The sequence below is a fragment of the Macrobrachium rosenbergii genome, chromosome 10 (genome assembly GCF_040412425.1).
Source record: "Macrobrachium rosenbergii isolate ZJJX-2024 chromosome 10, ASM4041242v1, whole genome shotgun sequence".
Lineage (NCBI taxonomy): Eukaryota > Metazoa > Arthropoda > Malacostraca > Decapoda > Palaemonidae > Macrobrachium > Macrobrachium rosenbergii.
The window spans coordinates 61,734,707-61,742,206 of record NC_089750.1 but is presented as its reverse complement, the minus strand read 5'-3'; the positions used below and the strand labels follow the sequence as shown (position 1 = coordinate 61,742,206).

Sequence of the window (7,500 nt, the reverse complement as noted above, 5' to 3'; positions counted from 1 at the left end):
ATAGAAATGTTTATAACGGATATTAGAAAGGGGGAGTTAGGATAACGAGAATTAGAAAGGAGGAGGAAGCATAACGAGAATTAGAAAGGGTGAGGAAAGATATCGAGAAATAAAAAGGGTGGGAGAAAGGATCACGAGAATTAGAAAGGGGGAGGAAGAATAACGAGAATTAGAAAGGAGGAGGAAGGATAACAAGAATCAGAAAGAGGGGGATAACGAGAATTACAAAGGGGGAGGATAACGAGAATTAGAAATGGGGAGGATAACGAGAATTAACAAGAAGTATAAAAAGAATTAGATAGAGGGGGTCAACGAGAATCAAAAAGGGGGAAAGGATTATGAGAATTATAATGGGAGAGGGTAAAAAGAATTAAAAAGAGGGAGATAACAAGAATTAGAAAGGGGGAGGATAACGAGAATTAGAAAGAAGGAGGATAACGAGAATCAGAATTAGAAAGAGGGAGGATAACGAGAATCTGAATTAGGACGAGGGAGGATAAAAAGAATTAAAAAGATGGCGGATAACAAGAATTAGAAAGGGGGAGGATAACGAGAATTAGAAAGGAGGATGAAGGATAACAAGAATTAGAAAGGGGAGAAGACAACAGGAATTAGAATGGAGGATGAAGGATAAATAAGAATTAGGAAGGGGAGAAGATATCGAGAATTAGAAAGGGGGAAGAAAACGAGAATTAGAAATGAGGAAGGGTAACGAGAATTAGAAAGAGGGGGTTGTAACGAGAATTAGAAAGAGGAAGGATGACGAGCATTAGAAAGAGGGGGGATAACAAGAATTAGAAAGGGGGAGGAAGGATAACGAGAATAAGAAAGGGGGAGGAAGGATAACGAGAAATAGAAAGGAGGAGAAACACAACGAGAATTAGAAAGGGGGAGGAAAGATACCGAGAATTAAAAAGGGCGGGAGAAAGGATAACGAGAATTAGAACGGGGAGGAACGATAACGTGAACTAGAAAGGAGAAGGAACCATAACGAGAATTAAAAAGGAGGACGAAGGATAACAAGAATTAGAAAGGGGAGAAGCTAACGAGAATTAGAAAGGGGAGAAGTTAACGAGAATTATAAAGGGGGAAGAAAATGAGAATTAGAAAGGAGGAAGGATAGAGTATTTGAAAGACGGGGCTTAACGAGAATTAGAAAGAGGAAGGATAACGAGCATTAGAAAGGGGGGATAACGAGAATTAGAACGAGGGAGGAGGGATAACGAGAATTAGAAAGGGGGAAGGATAACGAGAATTAGAAAGGAGGAGGAAGCATAACGAGAATTAGAAATGGGAGAAGATAACGAGAATTAGAAAGGGGGAAAGAAAATGAGAATTAGAAAGGAGGAAGGATAACGAGAATTAGAGCGAGGAAGGACAACGAGCGTTAGAAAGGGGGTGATAACGAGAATTAGAACGAGGGAGGAAGGATAACGAGAATTAGAAAGGAAGAGGAAGCATAACGAGAATTAGAAAGGGGGAAGAAAGAGACCGAGAATTAAAAAGGGCGGGGTAGAAAGGACAACGAGAATTAGAAAGTCGGAGTTGGTGGCTGTTGGCGTGTGAAGGACAGACATTAGTCCTCAAGGAAGAGCCTATAGACTCCTACCTCTTCCAAAAGGGAGTGAGGAGAGGTAAAAGGAGGGGTCCTCCTCAGTGAGGGCTGGACTCAAACCCTGATTGGAGGCGGCTTGAGACGACAGCTGCCGCAGGCTCTCTGAATACAGAGAGACAAGAGCCGCCTAATCACTTCATATATACACAAAATCGCCAAGGCACGTGGGGGCTCTGCTCCCGGGACGATCGCGCCATTAATCCAGATGATGATTTGGGGACGGATGATAATTGTCAGGTAAGGACAAAGGGAAAGTTGCGCGGTTCATGGTACGCATAATACTGAAGCGCCGAACTCTGCCTACGCACGCATATCTATTTATTTATCTATATATATTTATATAAGTATATACATATATATATATATATATATATATATATATATATATATATATATATATATATATATATATATATAATAATTATATTATAACAGCAAATATTTTATATTCATATATATATATATATATATATATATAATAATCCGTTATATAGCAAATATTTTATATATATATATATATATATATATATATATATATATATCCGTTATATATATAATATATATATATACTTTATACATATATATATAATTCGTTATAAGTATAACTATGTATATATATATATATATATATATATATATATATATATATATATATATATATATATATATATATATATATATGAAATATACATATCTAGATGGAATTCCATTATAACAACAAATACTTTATAGTTATAATTATGCGTAGGTATACATATATATATACCTGCATACAGACATACACACATGCATACACAGAAGGAGAAAGACTGAGCTAGCTCCTCCAAACTTGTCCACAAAAGACGGCCGATTCTCGAACAATCCCAGAAGTCGCCAATAATTGCCTCAGGATTAGATCGAACTTCGACTGAAATTTTCCTCCGCCAAAGATCTGAGACAAAAGACGTCTTCGAGAAGTTACGAGAATCATAGACATTAATGAATCATTTTGAGGACAAGAGGACTTGTTGGGGAGAGGGGGAGGAGGTAGCATTCATCTCTTCATCTTCCTCAAAGGTTTCTTCCAGTTCTCTATGACAGTTTCTCTCTCTCTCTCTCTCTCTCTCTCTCTCTCTCTCTCTCTCTCTCTCTCTCTCTCTCTCTCTCTCGGTTATTATTTTTCCATTTTTGTCATTTGTTAGTTTGACGGACTTTTTTTTTTTAGTCCTTTCATATAAACGTTTTTTTTTCTGCCATTTTACGTTTTTTGTTTTTTACCACATAATACCTTTGCCCTTATTTCCAGCGTTACTTAAATATGACTTTTTCCTTTATTTCCTTTGTTCTCATCGGTTTTTTTTAATAGATTTTTTAGTTGTCTCTCCTTCACCATTATTCAAATGGAGAATCAAACGTCACAATGTTATCATTGTAATTATGATTGAATGCTTTTAAGCGGTGCTCTTTGGCTCATAAAGAATACGACCTATTCTTTGGCGCATTAAAAAATCCGTCATATTCTTTGGTTCATATGAACGACTTATTCTTTGTTTCTTAAAGAATGACTTATTATTTAGTTCTTAAAGAATACGACCTATATGATTTGGTTCACAAAGAATACGATCTATTCTTCGGTTCTTGAATTATATGCCCTATTCTTTGGTTGATAAAGAATAAGACCTATTCTTTGGTTGATAAAGAGTAAGACATGCGCTTTGGCCCATAAATGCTACGAATTCTTTGGCTCATAAATTCAACCTATTCTTTGGTTCCCAAAGAACACAGCCCATTCTTTGGTTCATAAAGAGTACGACCTACTCTTTGGTTTAAAAATGCGTCCAAATCTTTGGTTCATAAATGGGTCCAATTCTTTGGTTCACAAATCTTTGGTTCATAAAGAATAAGACTTCTTCTTTGGTTCCCAAAGAACTCGGTCTATTCTTTGGTTCATAAAGAATACGACCTATTCTTTGGTTCATAAAGAATGCGGCCTATTCTTTGGTTCATAAAGAATACGACCTCTTCTTTGGTTCCCAAAGAACTCGGTCTATTCTTTGGTTCATAAAGAATACGACCTATTCTTTGGTTCATAAAGAATGCGGCCTATTCTATGGTTAATAAAGAATACAACCTATTCTTTGGTTCATGAAGAATACGATTTATTTGGTAGTGCCATTTGGTTCATAAAAAATACGACGTGATTTGGTAGTGATATCCCGCTCATCAAGATTGTGACTGAGGTCAGTAGGCCTATCTTCAAACCTCGATGTGTTGAATAACGTAACTTAGCAGCAAAAGTCCTAATCAGACTTACTTATTAGACCCCGAAGAGTCCTAGAAGTCCAAAGATATCAATAACACGTCCCGAATCAACGCGATTAAAAAACAAAAACCCGAAAAATCAAAAACAAAAACGAGTACACACAGCCCGAACAATGACGAGGTGATTAGGCGGGTTTGTTAGCAATCTCTTTTCTAAGGCTCCATTTTTTAATTATCCGTTCCTACTTCCTCCTCCTCTCTCTCTCTCTACCTACTCCTCCTCTCTTTGTCTCCCAGGGGGATGATCTCCCCCTCCTGCCCTCCCCCCATCCTATCCCCTTTGGGAGACTAACACCCCAGGCGCCCCTACCCCCCGATCGCGTATCGTCAGAATTCGTTAAAAGAAACCTCCCCAAAGACAACAGCACGGTTTTGCGAAGCCTCTCTCAAGAAGCCCGAAAGGGGCCGATACAGACAATCGCTTTTGTTTATTTGTGATACGTTGTTTTACAGCTTCGTCTCTTCTCCATAAAACTGTGGAACGGTCTTAATCATTCATAGAAAAAGCCGCAATACAACTCTGAAGAGTCGTACATGGCTGTGACTTAAGAGAGAGTCGAGACGGGCAAATACCGATACCAAGGACTTAACGTACTGTTCTGGAGTGCTGTCCAAGGCATGGTCTAAGGTATTCCTTAGACCTTGGTCCAGGGTACATTCTTGATGCGTACTTATGTAAGGGTCCGTGGTTAACAAAAGCTGGCCCGGGATAGGACGACGGCAAGTTCTAAATATGGAGTTGGCTGTACATTAGCTAAGTCACACTCAGAAAATATATAGCTATGCACTGCGATTTATTATATAGAATTATATCTGTCTGATTATTAAGATACCTTTATTCATTTGTTATTTTCTTCTTCCTGATTTCTCCTTCCCCAAACGGTCAAGTTTATGACCTTTCATGTCTGTTTTATATGACGGACTACATAATAATGATAATAATAATAATAATAATAATAATAATAATAATAATAATAATTATTATTATTATTATTATTATTATTATTATTATTATTATTATTATTAATAAGCATCATCATCGTCATATCTAGAAAAGTATGGGACTACATCTTAACACAGGTCTATGGTGTATGAGTAATTAGTAGTCGGTTAATTGACCTTTACATTGCCACGGATACATCCGCTGCCAGAGAGCTGAAAGTTGCACAATCGGGCCCTGGTAACCTACTGGTCAACCGTGTCTTATTTCTTAATGGTAAGTTGCCAGAGAACGATAATGAAAGCTTCAGGCTCGTCGGTCAGCCGATCTCGTACCATGCAAGAATCACTTTGAACTACCAACGCTGAGTTATAGCATTTGACGGGCCTTCAACTACTAGGTCCATTTTACAGCAACATTTGGAACTATTTAATTCCCGTAGGGGGGTAGCCCCGTCAATGCACCTCGTTCGGTGCACTGTAGGCGTTACTTAAGGTTCTTTGCAGCGTGCTTCCGGCCCCTAGTTGCAACCCCTTTCGTTTCTTTGACTGTCCCTCCTTTCATATTCTCTTTCTTTAATCTTACTTTCTACCTCTCCTGACAACTGTTTCATAGTGCAACTGCGAGGTTTTACTCCTGTTACACCTTTCAAACCTTCTTACTGTCAATTACCGTTTTAGCACTGAATGACCTCGTAGGTCCCAGTGCTTGGCCTTTGGCCTAAATTTTACATTCAGTTCAATTCAGAACTACATCATCCAGTGTTGTCACAAAGACATGTTATTAGCAAGGCAAAGATTTGTATTGATGATAATGTAAAATTTAGGCCAAAGACCAAGTGCTGGAACCTATGAGGTCACTCCACGCTGAAAATAATGATGGAATAACTGTTAGGAGAGGGTGGAAAGTAAGATGGAAGAAAGAAAATATGAACGGAGGTACAGTAAATGAAAGTGATTGAAGCTAGGGGAGGAAGAGACTTTGCAAAGAGCCTTGAGTAATGGCTACAGTGCACCGCATGAGGTGCACTGATAGCACTACCCTCCTACGGGGGCTGGACAAAGATGACGACATTGATGCAAAGGATTTCTCATCTTTGGTCCAGCCTTGTTAGAATGTTTTTCTGTCAAGATATCAGCAAAGTCCTCAGGCTTTTATCCTCTACATATAACTGCTAAAAGTGGCTGTTTTCCCATTTCCATTATCAGTTACGACTGGACCAACACCAAGGTTAGCCTTGATTTGCTATCTTCAAAATTCGTCACTTTCACATGAAAAGTCTTTTAATTAAATTCTACTCTCATCCTCCGAGCCTTTTGAGATTTTGCGTGGCACTTGAGCTGAGATGCCACTATCTCCGGGGCCAAAAGGCTTTGGTAGTTTTAGTGCAAAACTGATTCACGTTCTCCCTGGATGTATTATGGAACATGGTGCTCTTGTAAATTTCTGAAGTACAATAGTCTTCTTCTGTTCTATATTTCATTTAATTTTCTTCTGTTATTATTTTATTTGTTCTAATATTATCTGTATTTAGTTTCATTCTTGCATTCTTTGGGCAATAATAATAATAATAATAATAATAATAATAATAATAATAATAATAATAATAATAATAATAATAATAATAATAATAAATTAGCTGTTAAACAACAATATAAGTAATTTTCACCTTTGTTACTATAATAATGATGTAATAAAATGGACAAAAGTTCACGGTCATTCATTTTCTACGAAAAGCTGGAAGAATTGGAAAACTGGTCCGTATAAGTTTTCCATACATTCAGAAACGAACCCAGGTAAAACCTTCGACCCTACATTTTCGAAAAACGTCAAATTTCGACCTTCGAATCTTCGCCATAAGCGAGTATCTTAGGCCCCGCCTCAAGCCCTGAACTTATTTTGGCAATAGTTGGGCCAGCCAGTCCCCTCTCGACCTCCGGCTCCGCCCACTCGTTTCCCTCGGCCAATCAGCGGAGGGCTTCTCCATCGGATCGCCAAAGAAGAACAAAGGGCGAGCGCAGGGCGGCGGGATGAGGCGTCGTCGGAGGGACTTAACTCATCAAAAACTTTGGGATGTTACGACGACCAGTCAACAAAGAGGCCTATTGTTCCCGAAGAGAGAGAGAGAGAGAGAGAGAGAGAGAGAGAGAGAGAGAGACGATATAGCTCTCTTTTCCCGGAACTGTCGTGCGACATCGTTAAGCCTCTTTGGGGCTCTTGGGAGACTCATTACGTCGCGTTATTAACGGTGGTTTTGTATCAATACAAGCTTTGCGGATTATTATTAATGTTATTTATTATTATTATTATTATTATTATTATTATCGTGGAATGGCATATGATGCGGCCGATGTATTGGAGATTTTAATACCAATGCAAATGATTTATTAGTTTAAGGATACATCGTAGAATATTTTGCTGTTCTCTGGATCCAGCTCCTAATATCGGAAACCAATATTCTTTGAAAATTATTATCATTATAAAATTATCGTCATTTAAAAATAGTATAACCACACCTACAGATAAGGTGGAAAAAAGTTATAAACTTGCTAAGGAAGCTTCTAGCGGATGGTATGTCGATATTCGCAAGGGGAGGAAAAATCAGAAGATATGAACAACGCATATATACTTATGTATGTATGTG

At 38.0% G+C, this 7,500-nt stretch overlaps 1 protein-coding gene across 2 annotated transcripts in view; it reads right to left on the bottom strand.

The window, feature by feature from the left end:
* Positions 1–7,500, bottom strand: part of LOC136842687 (forkhead box protein J2-like) — a 168,330-nt gene that overhangs the window by 93,387 nt on the left and 67,443 nt on the right. The window lies entirely within an intron of this gene.